We start from the raw sequence: 14,843 nt of genomic DNA, 5'->3' as shown, positions 1-14,843 counted from the left end.
AAGCGAGGGTATCATAATGTTTGCGTCGGCATCGGCGGCGTTGTCCCTGAAACCAACTCCGCAGCTGGGGTTGACTCACTATCGGCGCCAGCAGCATCAGTCAGTCGCTGCTATCTCTTCCCTCCTCCATTTATCACGTTGTCCGCTTGCTGCGCGCGCTTTTCCCCCCTTCGTTTGCCGCTGGGTGTACACGCCGCCCCCCTCCCCCCTCTTCCTGCGAGTCTCCGGTTGCCAAAGCGCCGGCTCGAACTTAATTCCTTTCTTCGCTCCTCCTCCAATGCAACCCCTGTGCGGTGGCAATCAGAGAGCCAGATCGGTGGCGGCGGATCTGTATATGTTAACCGCCCAAGCCAAAATTGCCGCTGCCGTTCTTTGTTAAAGGAATACGTGTGAAAAATAAAAAAAAAAATCTGTGATAGCGCATACATGTGTTGCTCGATTTCTTTGCCTCAATCTATCAAAAAGGTGAAACAGCTTATTTGCTGCGCTCAAATTTCGCATTAGGAAGTAACGTAATCGTCGGTAATTTTTTTAAATTGCATACAGCAACCCTCCCAGTCAAAACATGGATGGAAAAAAGGGCTTTTTTGTACCTTGGGGCTCAAACTGTCTACTATGTAGGAAACCTGAAACAGTTGAGCACGTGTTCCTGGATTGTTGGGATGCGGTGTTTTACTGGGATGTGTTACAAAGGACACCTAAAAAAGACCTGCCATTGACGTCACGTGGAAATCGGTACTTGACAACTGTTAATGATGGTTTTCAGTATGACCTCATCATGCTATGGGGCCTTCACAGTATTTGGAGGAGTAGGACGGCTTATAGGCACTGTGATGTCGACGCACGATCTGTATGTGATTATTTTGTTGAACAAGTGTTTTGTTGAAGAACAGCGCTGTGTGTGTCTCGTCCTCCCTTTTTGTCCGTGTTTAGCTTGCGCTGTTTCCCCCTTGCGATGAACCAACTAGCCCGCAACGTTTTGTCCAAGTGTATAAACTAAAAGAAATTTGGAAGCAGCAAGACGCTGCGGAGGAGGTCTTGAGTCCGATGGGCGAACTTATGGTAATGGAAGTCCATTAGACACGGTTGTCAGCCAAGGGCATGGCAACCACGATCTTTTACTGATGTATTTGTACCAATTCATGCAATAAAGAAAAAAAAAGCCGAGGTGGCGCAGTGGTTAGGGCGCTCGACTACTGTGCCCAAGGACGCGGGATCGAATCCCGGCCTCGGCGGCCGCTTTTAGATGGCGGCGAAAAGCTGGGCACCCATGTAGTGTGCGGTTAAAGAATCCCAGGTGGTGGAAATTTCCGGAGTCCTCTACTACGGCGTCTCTCATAGCCTGAGTCGCTTTGGGACTTAAGAGAACTTCTTGTTGGGCTAGTTGGTGTCTATTCATTGTAAGTTAAAGGCGCCAAAACAACACGCACACACACAAGAGAGGCGCTCTGTCTCGCTTTGGGACGTTAAACCCCAAAACCAAACCAAACCAAACCACTGCAGATTCGGTAGTGCTTTCGGAACATTTAAGGCGAAAGCCTTTCTAGGCTCATGGAACAAAATGCCGTGTGTGTACGCACGCGCTACAAAGAGAGAGAGATTAACTTTTATTCGCACCTGTCAAGAATGACGGGGAAGAAGGCTTCGGCTTGAACCCCCATTCATTGCTTTGCTATTGCAGTGCATACAGTTAGGATTAAAGACTTCTGGATGTCATCTATATTACAACTGAGGGTTCGGAAACACCCCGGTTTGCAACGTCCTCCACACGATTTCTTCTTTTATGCCGAGCTGTTTATTCGCTGCTGGATAGGTCTTACGATCGAGCTTGCAATGATAAATTATTTCAACGAACGTTCTGAGTACGTCACCAAACGGGAGGGGTTCCTCGCGTGAACGCGGCGCGTAAACGGCGATCGTCCGGAAAGTGACCCCTCGTGCGACCGCGTGCGCCTTCTCTTGCCCCTCAAGGCCCTGATGAGCCAGGGACCAGATCAGTGCGATTCGCTCTCTTGGCATTTCTGCTTCTTTCAGAATTTTGGTGGCTGCAGCAGGTATCCTGCCATATCATAATTCCTAATGGCTGCCTTGGAATCAATACCCTTTTGTATTAGTGCTAGAACAATGACGACTTCTGCCTCTGTTGAACTTGTGTTCTGAACGGTGCAGCACGACACCAAGTCTCGAATCCCACGAACCACTACAGCTGTCTGTGCTGCCTTGCTATCGTATTTGGCAGCGCCCATGTGAAGCACATCGGATCTACCTTCAAATCTGACTTGTAGGGCCACTAGGCCTCTCTCTGCGTCTACCTTCGCGAAATACCGGATGCATATTCTTTGGCAGTGGTGAAATTTTGAGGATATCCCTCGTTGCACAAGGTACGTTATCTGACTGCTTTGAACACTCCGAGGGTTCATCGTTGCCTAGCAACGCTTAAGAGGTGTGCGACTTCTCCTCATTAAATACAAACATAGTCTCCATCCGGGAATCGAGCCTCCATCCCTTGAATCCCCAACCTAGCGCATTACCGCTGAGCCACGTCCAGGGTCGTGAAACGCTCATCATTCCGCTTGTCTACTGTGATCAAGATAGCGGGATTCCGCGTGATACTGCGATTGCCGCGCAAGTGGAAAGTACCAGACTAAAATAGCTGTCTCTCAATTAGGGTTACGTCAAGGATGTGACGTCACCCATCTGCCGTCAGCTATGAGGACCAAGCGGGAACGAGTGCTCTCCAACGCCGCCGGGCGGCGCTTCTTTCCTTCCGCGAGCAGATGCTGCGCCTTTCTTTTCCTGTAAACGAATTATAACTCCGGTGATTGGTTGGTTGGTTCACAGGAAGGGAAAGGCGCAGTATCTGTCACACTTGCTCTGTGCACACCTGAACCGCGCCGTAAGGGAAGGGAGGAAGGTGGGAGTGAAAGTGGAAAGAGAGAAAGGGGAGCCGTAGTGGAGGGGCTACGGAGTAATTTCGACCACCTGGGGATCTTTAACGTGCGCTGACATCGCACAGCACACGAACGCCACTTCGTTTCGCCTCCATCGAAACGCAGCCGCCGAATAACTCCAGTGAACTTAGACGCGCTAGACATGGAAGGAAAAGAGGGTTTAGCCACGCCAGTATGATAACGGAATTCCGCGATTGACAGATACTGCGATTGGCGCGCAATTTGAAAGTACCAAAGACTAAAGTCTCTCAATTAGGGTGACGTCAAGGATGTGGCATCACACGTCTGCCATCAGCTATGTTGTTGTTGTGGCTGTAGGAAGAAGGAAAAGAAATTGCACGCGCCTGCTACTGGCTCTGCAGCTGACCCACCTCCTTTGCCTCTTGCGGACAGAAGAGTGACAGATAAGACGGTTGACCTTGTCTTCCTCGGCACGAGACAGGCTCTCGGGTTTCCCACTTCTCGTCTGCCTGCGATGGGCGCCCGCAATACTCTTTCAGAACTTGTGGAGGCCCATCGCGTGGCACAACTCGATCGTTTATCTCGCACCAACCCTAGCAGAGCCCTTCTCGCTTTCCATCACTTAACCCCTGTCTCCCCTGTCTGTGTCACCCATCTCTTGCCCAGCTCCCTCTTCTGCACGGTCACTGTTAAGCCCCTTCCCAAGAGCATGCACTGCACCCTGAGCTTCATGCCGCTCGCCGATCTGCCCGCGCCTCCACCCTCTGGTGCCAGTACGGTACACGGTCTTACGCCGTGTATGTTGATGCGGCACCTTACCTGTCGCATCCCGCCTATGCCCTCGCCACTGTTTCTAATACACGAACCCCACTCTTCGTCACCACTATCCATTGTCTTACTTCTACTGCCGCAGCGGAAGCAGCCATCGCCCTTGCCATTGCCAACACACCGGTCCTTTTCATTTTTAGAGACTCCAAGACCGCAGTCCGCAACATTGCAAAGGGTAGAATCTCTTCCCCTATGATCAACATTCTTAAGCACCCCCCCCTCCCGTCCTATCCAACTCTTCTGGGTTCTGGCTCATGCAGGGCACCCTGGAAATGAGACGGCAAATTCCATCGCTCGTGAGATGACCGCCCGAGCTGACCCCCTCCTCACCTTCCATGACATCACCCTCCACTATCGCAATCCCGCTTTTCCCTCCCGCCCCCTCACTAGTACCTATCAAAAATCGAACAGGATACGTGGCGCCATTTACAGGCCCACACTTTCCTCTCCCCTGCGCGCCTTCCCCTTCTTCACCCCGGTACGTTCTCGCCCCAATGTACGCTTTGCAGCTCTCCCCGAGCAGACTATACTCATATTTTGTACTCTAGTCTGGCGCACTTTCGCCTCGTCGCCTAGCAAATAAACAGCCCGCAGCTTTAGGAGCCTGTTTTGGCCAGTTTGGCCAGCTCGGAGCCGCATATTCAACAGCGGCTTACAACCTGGGCAGCGGAAGTCGCCGCCATGCGTGACCAGGAGGCCACGACCAGCAGCCTGAAGGCCACCCACGGAACGGCGGCAACATAATTTTATTTTATTGCGAAAGCAATACTACTTTCACTTTCAAGCCTTTGCGGTGCGACGGCGGTGCACATGAAATTGGTTGTTGGTTGTACAACCTTTAATTCCATCGGAAATGGGTTTCCTCTTCCCCGCCCCCGGCACGCTTGCCGGGGAAGACGGGGAGTCGTGCGCCCGCGGATTACAGGCTGGCAGGTAGCCCTTGGCTTGTTGCGGCCTCTTCCGCCAGATGGACGGTGCCGTACTGGATCACAGGGTCCGCGCTTCGCAGCAGGGTATCCCAGGCTTCTCTACTTGCAATATTTTGTCCTATCCCTGGAGATTGTGGGCACTCCCAAATTATGTAGTCGAGGGTTCCTCTCGCCCCACAGTGTTTGCACAGATCATTGTCCCTGAGGTCTGGTAGCGCGTGAAACGCCCAGACCGGTTTCGTAAACGTATTAGTTTTTTGCCGCCTCCACGCGACAGCTTCTCTATTATTTAGTGTAACATCTGGCGGGGCTATCAGTCTAAGTCCCAATTTTATAATGGTCGATGATTTCCCCGTAATTTTTCAGATGCTTGCCGTATGCCCAGTGTTCGGGGGGCTCGACGGCTACCCACCTTTCGCATGACCTCTGTATGACGTCACGACAATACGAATATTGGGACTCCACTTACAAACACACGGAAGGAACACGATCACCATTAAAAAGTTAGAAAACCACGCGACCCAGACATTAAACCTCATCAGGAGGGTCTCACGTAACGGAGGCGGCCTCAAGGAAAAAAACCTCCTGAGATTGGTACAAGCTTCTGCGTGATTTCGAAATTGAGTCACCCAAAGGTCAGCTCCCCATGTAAGGCCAATTGAAACTCACTGGTGATGTGTGTCGCGGCGTCATCACCGTAGCAAACTACGAGACCAGTGAGTCACTCCAAAACAAGATCCAGTGGCGTGCTGGAGAGCTTGCCGATATCCGCAAGCTTGGGAAATCAAACGTCGCGGCGCTCACTTTTGTGGGCAAAGTGGTGCCGCGATTTATTCACTATAATTCAGACGTGACCCTTGTACGTGCGTACAAGCGAACTGTCCCGGCCTGCGTGCGATGCGGTACTGTGGGCCACCGGGCGGACACATGCCCCTGCCCGGACAACGAAAAGTGCGGCCTGTGTGGCCAAACGGTGCCGACCGTCGACGGGGTCAAGGCACCTCATGAATGCAGTCCATCCTGTGCAGTCTGCGGGCAAGCCCACCCTACCAACTCACGTGACTGCACGGGAAAATTCCGCCAGCTCAAGGCACCAGGCCCCAAGGCCAAACGCCGTGAGCCCCCAGCAAAACGGCGGCAGCCAAGGCAACAAGCTCCAGGTGGCAATGGCGGAACGCCGCCTGCTGCTCCTGCCACCGACATCAAAACGCCGCCTGGGAAGAAGGCGCCTCCACCGCCACCGCCCAGCGGCATGGACAAGCACCACTTCCCGGCTCTTAAGACGGGTGGCGCTGCCGGCGCCCGGGCATCCGCGCCCCAACATTGCAAACAGGTGAGCAGCTGGGCGGGGATCGCCTCCTCTTCTCCCCAGCCCCCCTCTTCCCCACTCACCGTCTCCGCACTCGATGCGGAATACAAAAAACAGATTGACGTGCTCCGGGCACAGAATGAAATTTTACTAAACAAAATTCAAAATTTAGAATCAAAATTGGCGTCCGCCGCTCCGAGCTCGCAGAACTCGGACGCGATGGAGAGCGATGCGGAGCTCTCGCCAGCCCTCGTGACAGCGATCTCCGCGATGGAGGAACGCTTATCCTCAAAAATGCAATCGATGATCGAGGCCGCTATGGACCAGATCTTCACCAAGGTCATAACTGCCATACCCGCGGTCGTCTCAAAACACATCTCGGACAACCCCCTCCTCCTCCGTCGGTCGGGGCCCATTAGGGACGTATCCCGTCCTGCAAAATTCAACCGTCGGATCATTGATTCGGACAATGAGGACAGCTGCTCCGCTCCTGCCGCAACCCCCTTGGTGCCGCAGGTAGCTGGCTCTGGGGCAGCCACTCCCTCCTCCTCCCCTCCAAAAATGTTAAATCATGGCGGGACACCTTAGTCAAAGGCGCTCTTCTACCTCCAATTCGGCCATCTCACATTAATAACACAATGGAACTGTAGAGGCTTTAAGGACCGCACTAAGCGGGCCAGTTTCCGCCTCTACCTTGAAACATTCGAGTCTGTACCAGCCGTGGTTGCCCTCCAGGAGCCAGGCCTAGGCGCCACACTTTCAAATTACACGACGTTCCAACAGGATCCCGCGTCTTGTCTTCTCGTACACAAAGCATGCACAGCCAACTTGGTGGATCTCGATCTCCAACTAGGTTATTCCTGTGTAATGGTGACAATCCTACCACTCCGCCGCAGGGACCCGCCATTGCATGTACTCAACGTGTACTGCCCTCCCAAACTCAAGCGAGTCACATTCGCGGACCTCTTCAGCCGCGCGCTAAGAGTAGCGGGTCGCGATCCCCTCCTGATCGTGGGCGACTTTAACGCTATCTGAATATCTTGAACAAAAACATGTATTCGCAGGCACCATGTTCGGATTCCGCCCACACAGATCCGCTCAAGATGTCTTCCTGCAACTCAATCGGGAAGTCCTTGACCCAATCGAATGCCCCCATAATGACCAGGTAGTACTCGCCTTAGATCTCAAAGGGGCATTTGATAATGTAACACACGAGATTATACTTACCCACCTAAGCCAGACCGACTGTGGTCTCAACACATTCCAATACATCAAGCAATTTCTCACGGATCGTCAGTCCTACATTCGCATCCAAGATAATGAGCATGGTCCTTACCTACTCGGCACGCGGGGAACCCCCCAAGGCGCAGTACTTTCCCCGCTGCTCTTCAATTTGGCTATGATGCACCTGCCTGCCCAGCTCGATGGTGTCACTGGTGTGCAGCACGCCCTGTATGCCGATGACATCACCCTGTGGGCCACGCATGGCAGTATCGGGGACATTGAAACCAGCCTGCAAACAGCGGCGACGATAGTAGACCGCTACGCCCGCCGCTGTGGTCTTCAGTGTTCCCCACAAAAATCAGAATTTGTGCACCTCCGCCCCTCGCGAAAGTGCACAACTCAAATCACTCTTTCTTTAGACAGTGGTCCCATACACGAAGCTGACGAGATACGGGTACTCGGACTCTACATACACAAACACAGACGGTCAGACACTACATTGGCCAAACTCCGTAAGGTGGGGGACCAGGTGGGCCGCATGGTCCGCCGGGTTTCAAACAAACGCGGGGGGTTGCGAAGTAAGGATGCCTTGCGGCTGGCAAACGCCTTCGTGACTAGTCGGATTCTATATTCGATACCTTATCTCCACCTACGGAAACAAGAGGAGGATGCCCTTGAGGTTATCCTTCGCAAAATTGTCAAGCGTGCCCTGGACCTCCCCATCACTACTTCAAACAGCCGTCTTATGGCCCTTGGGGTGGTGAATACTTTTCGGGAGCTCCGGGAGGCGTACCTTACAAATCAGTACACGCGTTTGTCGCAAACGGAGTCGGGTCGCCGCCTTCTTGCTCGACTCCATATCCAACACACCACACTCATAGAAGACAGGTTTCGCATCCCAGAATTGTGGAGACGCGCCCTCTGCGTGCGACCTCTGCCAGCGAATATGTCACACGAAGATCATAATGGTCGGCGCTTGGCACGAGCGGAAGCCCTAGCCCGACATTATGGCAACAAAACAGGTGTATACTACGTGGACGCCTCCGGCCCTCACCACGGGGGATGGTACACGGCCGCTGTAGTTCACAACAGCAAAACGGTTAACGGTCTCACCTTCAGAGCCCAAAGTACAACACACGCAGAAGAGGTGGCGATTGCTCTCGCGGCCTCTCATTCCGACTCAAAATACATAATTACCGACTCGCGAGGAGCCTGTCGGAACGTCAGACAAGGCTGGACTCCCTTACTAGCCTATAAAATTTACTTAAACTGCATACGGGATACGGACCCCGCACACCGCTACCTTATATGGGCCCCTGCTCATCAGGGTTTGGTAGGAAACGAGGCAGCAGACGCAGCCGCCCGCGCGCTCTCTCACCGGGCTGTTTTCTCCTCCCTACCCGATCAGGAACCCGATTTTAATCCGGCCTACTCCTTCAAAGATATCACGACGTACTATCAAAATTGTCATCGCCTTTATCCCAGCCCATGTAAAGGTCTCAAAAAGGCGGATGAGCGGCTTCTTCTCCGCCTTTTCACCAATACATTGCTGTGCCCGGCAGCCCTAAAACATTTTGACCCCTCCTTTAGTGGCAGCTGCACACACTGTGGAGCGGTGTCTTCTGACATCTATCACATGGTGTGGGCCTGCCCCTCCAACCCGGCTATTCCCCCCATCCCCAACCCAACCCGGGAGAACTGGGAGGCGGTCCTGCTCGGCTGCCACGACTTACAGGCCCAACAAGCCTTAGTCGGACGCACCCGAGCGGCGGCAACCGCCACTGGGGTCCCCAACTAGGGACCTCCACCTAGTGCTTGTAAGGATCGGTCCCTTATGGGCCGATCCAAACATACCTCCTGGCCCTTGTGTAAATAAATGTTCTTACCACCACCACCGCCACGCCATATCTGAACCTAAAGGCAGATGAGAGGAGAAAGATAGACGCGCTCATCAGAAAATGCGTTAAAAAGGCCCTAGGCCTCCCAACATGTACATCGACGGAGCCGCTACTGGCCCTAGGACTGCACAATACGATTTCAGAAATCACGGAAGCGGTTAAAACCTCGCAACTTGAAAGACTCAGCACGACGCGAGTGGGCAGAGCTACGCTAAGTAACCTTGGAATAGCCACAGACAGGGGGCAAAAGGAAAGGGTTGACATTGACAGGAAAATCAGGGCGCACCTAAGAATCCCTCCCCTACCCAAAAACATGCACCCTGAGTTTAATAGGGAAAGGCGACAGAAAAGGGCGGAAGCGATAGAAGCAATATATCGGAGCAAACCCCCAAATGACGTTGCCTACGTAGATGCGGCAGGAAACAGAACCAGTCGATACATGACCATAGCGGCGGTAGATGGGGGAGGCACCCTCATCACGGTGGCTACCATACCAGGGAAAGAAACCGAGATAGCGTAGGAAGCTGCAATAGCGATCGCTTGCGTTGGCACCAAAGCTAGATATATTACTAGCGACAGTAAAACGGCAATCCAAAATTTCAGTAGGGGGAGGGTAAACCCCCTCACCACCAAAATTTTAACACAAGGAGTGATTGATAGGACGATCAACATCATCTGGACCCCGGCGCACGAATCTGTCAGCGGTAACGAGGCGGCTCACAGTGCAGCTCGAGATCTCTACCTCCGAGCTGTACAGGATGGCCGGCTCAGGCAGAACATAATAGAGAAGGGCGATTAATCTCGTATCAAGACATTACAGAACACTACAGGCAATGCCGGAGGCGTTTCCCCCCACCAAACACGGCGTTAAATAGAGGTCAGGCAATGGCGTGGAGACGCCTGCAGACTGGAGTATACCCAATCCCAGTACTAAATAAACATATCCGATTGGACTGCGAGGACGATAAATGTAAAAAGTGTGGGGCGAGAGGAACCCTCGACCATATAATTTGGGAGTGCGCTTACTCCCCAGGCAGGGCGCAAAACATTAGCAGTAGGGAAGCCTGGGAAACCTTATTGCGAAGCTCGGACCCTGAGCTCCAACTCACCGGCATCCAACTGGCAGCAGAGGCCGCCGGCGAAACCAAACCGGCCAGCATCTAATGCGACCATCCCGTGCGGCTGGGCCGCTAAGTCCCCTCCCCCTTACAGGGGGGTGAGACAGAGCGGCCCAGGCGGTGTGGTCCTTCTCTGTTGGACAATAAAAGTTTTCAACAACAACAACACGCCTCAAAGCTGGGCGACCAACTCCCGCCGTCCGTGAGAGACGGCGGTGAGCATGACTATGATGCCGCCTACTGCTAAGGATGCTTTCGCAACCTACCGGGCTAAACCAAGCTAAGCCTCTGCCAACTTTATTTTTTGGCCTTCACTGAATAGTTTTTACCACCGTCACCACCATCAGAAGAGTAAACAGAGAAGAAAAATAAGAGGGAGAGAAAGACGCATGCCGCAAGAGCAGCCGTCGTCCACCACTGAAGCAGCGGCAAGTGCAATGACGGCCTACAAGAGATAAAATTCGGTGAAAGGCTAGCCCTCGCCGCAAGCAGCGCTGACCTACCTGTCCCAGCCCCATCAGGGCCCAGGATCAGCCGCACTTCACCACCTCCGCTGCCTGATTGATTTATAAAAAGGGAAAGGCGTGATAACTGTTTCACTTGTTTTGTATGGACACCTCAACCGCGCCATAAGGGAAGGTAGGAAGGTGGAAGTGAAAGTAGAAAGAGAGAAAGAGTAGCCGTAGTGGAGCGCTACGGAGTAATTTCGACCACCTGGGGATCTTTAACGTGCGCTGACATCGCACAGCACACGGGCGCCTCTTCATTTCGCCTCCATCGAAACGCTGCCGCCGAGTTCGGGTTCGAACCCGGGTACTCTCCGGTACAGTAGTCTTCGGGCCACTTTTCCTCCGAGTACAGCAGCTAGCGCGAGGGCAACCTCTAATTATTCTCGGTGATTTCAACGCTCTGCATCAAGCATGGGTTACCACTACGACACGCTTAAAGGAGTATAGATACGTACATTTTCTGTTCCGGTATTTTTGCTTTAATCGATCCACAATGGTCCAAAACAGTGGGACTGCGACCCAAAAAGCCCCAGCACAGATCAATTAATTTGTTATCAGTGCATTTATCAGGGCCAGTTTCGGTTTCGATCTCTCAGGACACGAGTGCGCGATGACGTCAAAGATACGAGAACACCACACGAGCGCTCCCTACTGGCAAGGTTGGTGATCGCGTAAACACAAAATCTGATGACGCATCGGGTCGCGTTTTTCGTCTGCTTGCTGTCGCACGTGCACGAAAATATCCTCGTCGAGCAGCGCTTCAGCGTAGCATAATTAGTACTGCGGCGTTGTTTTGCCCAGTAGAGTGGATGTTACTAACATTGCCGGGCACTTTAATCCCGACCCGCTCGCCTGCGACTCATGCGACGAAGCAGGAATCAGCAGCAGCCACGAAAGCTTGGTGGGTTGACGCGCAGGAAATGTCAGCTGGTAGGAATGTTGAACAAAGGAACCGTGAAGATGCTGCTTTATCAGTCCGGTTGGCCAACGCTGTGAGCCAAGCTGTTCTAAAAAATGTTTTAGTAATGATGCGATCAGCCACCGCAACCCGTAAGCTCTCCCGATGGCTCCCGTACGGTGGCTAGATGGGTAGGTGTGCCGACCGGCAGGGCACAAAGCGTAGTTCCGCGTGCCTCCGCTTCATGACGACGAAACTGGCGCTGCTGTTCTCCGCCCGGTGCTCACCGGCGGATCGTCTGCTACTTGTCGCAATCGCATCGCGCGTTTTGTTAACCTCATTTTTGTTTAAAAACATTACTTATTACTTGCGTTATCAGTGAAAATAGTAGCTGAAACTAAAACTTTTGCGGTCTGGCATTGAAACAATAAACAGACGACACTAGCTACCTCTTTTCTCGTCTGTTTGCTGTCTGTCATCGTCCACATGCAAGCGCCGTAGCGGAGCAGGCGCTGCGCTTTTTGTGAGAAGTGATCGGAATGAAGACCAATAAGGACACAACTTGTTTCGCACCCTTCTGCAAATCCGGCTACAAGTAATCGAGAAAAGGACTGAAAGTCTCGCTGTTTTCGGCGCCGCGGGATCCCGAACGGTTCAAAAGGTGGGAGCTTGCTCTTCATCGTGCCGACAAGAGGTTGCAGCCACACTCCGTTGTGTGTGAGCGGCATGTTGACCAAGAGTGTATCGAACGGGATTACAAATATATGATAGAAGGCAACGTTGTTAGCCTCCCACGTTCTCACCCACGATTGACGAAAGATGCCGTGCCTTCTGCCCTGCCCGATGCCCCTGCTTACCTGTCAAGAAAGGTGACCGCAAAACGAAAGACGATGAATTCCACAGGCTGCCGCCCAACCAAGGCTGCCAGAAATGACAGCCACGACCTTGAGACAGTGCCGGACGATCCAGTACCTTCAAGCTCCAGTGAAGGTACCTACGCGTCTGTAACCGAAGTGTCACCTCGTCCGGTTGACATTGACGATCACTACCTGCACGGTATCCCACAGCGGCTGGACACATCACTCTATTGAAGATTCTAGCGCATCTGCGTTCTCGACTTGCAGAAAAAGCGGACAGAGCATCGTTCTGGTGAAAGTAATACTCCCGGAGCACTGTGCGTCAAAACTGCGAGCCCCCGTGTCCGTGCAAGGCGCCGTAACACAGAAGCTGGATTTGGAAACTCGTGAACAGGTTGGGGACCTTTTGGCTGACGTGGATGTCATGATTCCATGTCAGGGCATAAAATGCAATGACCAACTTGACACCGTCCTCGCGAAATCCAAGAATATAAGAATCCACGGAAACACAACATTCAGCTCCAAACGCAAGTCAAGGAGACTCCTGTTTGCATTGCCGATACGCAAAAAAGTTGCTCCTAAATCAGCTGTCGTCCTAAACAAAGGACTGGAGGTCGAGGGAGCGCGAAAAGAAGAGAAAGCTTGTAACCGCAAAGTTCAAGAGACTGAAGCGAAATATGTTTACTCTTGAGACAAAACTGGAAGAGATGAGGCACCTGAGAATAGCTGGCCTTCCAGCAACCAATCCTGCCTCATACGTCACTTGGACGCAGGGACCTCATCATCGCTCACTTCTGGACTTCATAAAATCAGCCAACCTTTTTCCATTCATTTAATCATTTATTCATCCTTCATCTCATAACCTACTGATGCCCTGAGGCAATAAATATCGACAAAAAATATAACTCGAAACTAGAAAGCTGCGCGCTCATGTCAAGAATAGAAAATTTGCCAGTAAGACAACAGTCACAAGTCATGGCCTGTTCAAATGCTTCAAAGCGGAAAAACACGAAGGGTTTTAAGTGTTTTAAGTACCAGCGCGAGTGGCTGCTCGAATGCTTGATAATGCGGATGAGGAGCAAACGGCTTTATGAGCACCTGCGCAAGGAGAAGATCATGCTGCTGCCCGGCAGAACGTGTCTCCAACGGTACCTGCGCGGATTTCGAAGCGGATTCGGCTTCAACAAACGGGTGTTTGCTGCCTTAATTGAAGGAAAAATGCATATGCATGACGGAGCAGCAACGTCATGGCGGCATTATGACATCTCTCGAGGAGATCCTTCAGTCACTGCTTCACAGTCACTGAAATGAGGCGAGAAAGTCTCGCAGACTTCGCCTCTTTTCTGCAGCTCAAACTTCCGCCTACGATCGGTTGTGAGGAGCATAAAATTGAGATCACAAACAGCGTCGTCAAGTTTTACTCTATCATGCGCCTCCACTTCTTGGTCAAGAGCAAGAACCTGGCCCGTTAAAACGCGCGAAAAAAAAAAGAAAACACCTGAAATTGAGATGCGTGCTTTGAACGCATAGGCATGATTTTGGGGTGTGTTACTTCACTGACTCAAAATCACTAATGTGTGCATGTCATTTATTGCACTTTCAAAAGTTCAGCTAGAAGATACCGTTTTGCAATACAAGCTTATGCACTCGTTTTATTTTATTTATTCGTAAGGTCTGCTTACGCCCATGCACATGCATAAATCACAGCTGAGCGCTGTGTTAATATATATTTGCGTTGCCTTGTGATGGCGTGGAACATTTAATGAAAAAAAAAATTAAGAACGAGGAAGTGACATAACAGTGTTTGGAGTTGCTTGCCTGAAAAATCGGGAACGCAGCAAACACGCTGTACGTAAAAAAACAGCCTTAAACTCGGCTCCCCTGCCTTTGTAATATGTTTACATCCCTTCCCTATTCCCGTAAGACAGCTTGTTTGCAATAAACTCATTTGCACTTCGAAAAAAGTGAAGCGAGTCGCTTTCTGTCATGCGTGGCGACGGCCGGAGGAAACGGTCATGAATCGGGCTTTCGCTGGTGGCGCCACTGCGGCGTCATGAAGAAAAGGCACGCGTTACCCCCGCCGGTCGGCACACCTACCCATCTAGACACCGTAGCTCCCGTGCTCACGCCTGTTCAGGCGCTGATTGGTCCCAACGCGGCAGGCCTGCGTGCCACCGTCCAAGCATGTGGCGCCATCTGGCGCAGTCAAGGCAATCTGGGTGGGTGCGTAAAGCCGTGGCCGCCGCGATCGGCTCCCAAGTCATAGCTGCCTCAGCATCCGCTATCGATAATCTAGCTATCGCAGATCGCTGTTCATTCGCTTACATAGCTATTTGTCACGGTTAAATTGCGAGGATTATT

Source organism: Amblyomma maculatum, chromosome 4, assembly GCF_055883805.1.
Source record: "Amblyomma maculatum isolate TAMU_Amacu chromosome 4, ASM5588380v1, whole genome shotgun sequence".
Lineage (NCBI taxonomy): Eukaryota > Metazoa > Arthropoda > Arachnida > Ixodida > Ixodidae > Amblyomma > Amblyomma maculatum.
This window is presented reverse-complemented; position numbering follows the sequence as displayed.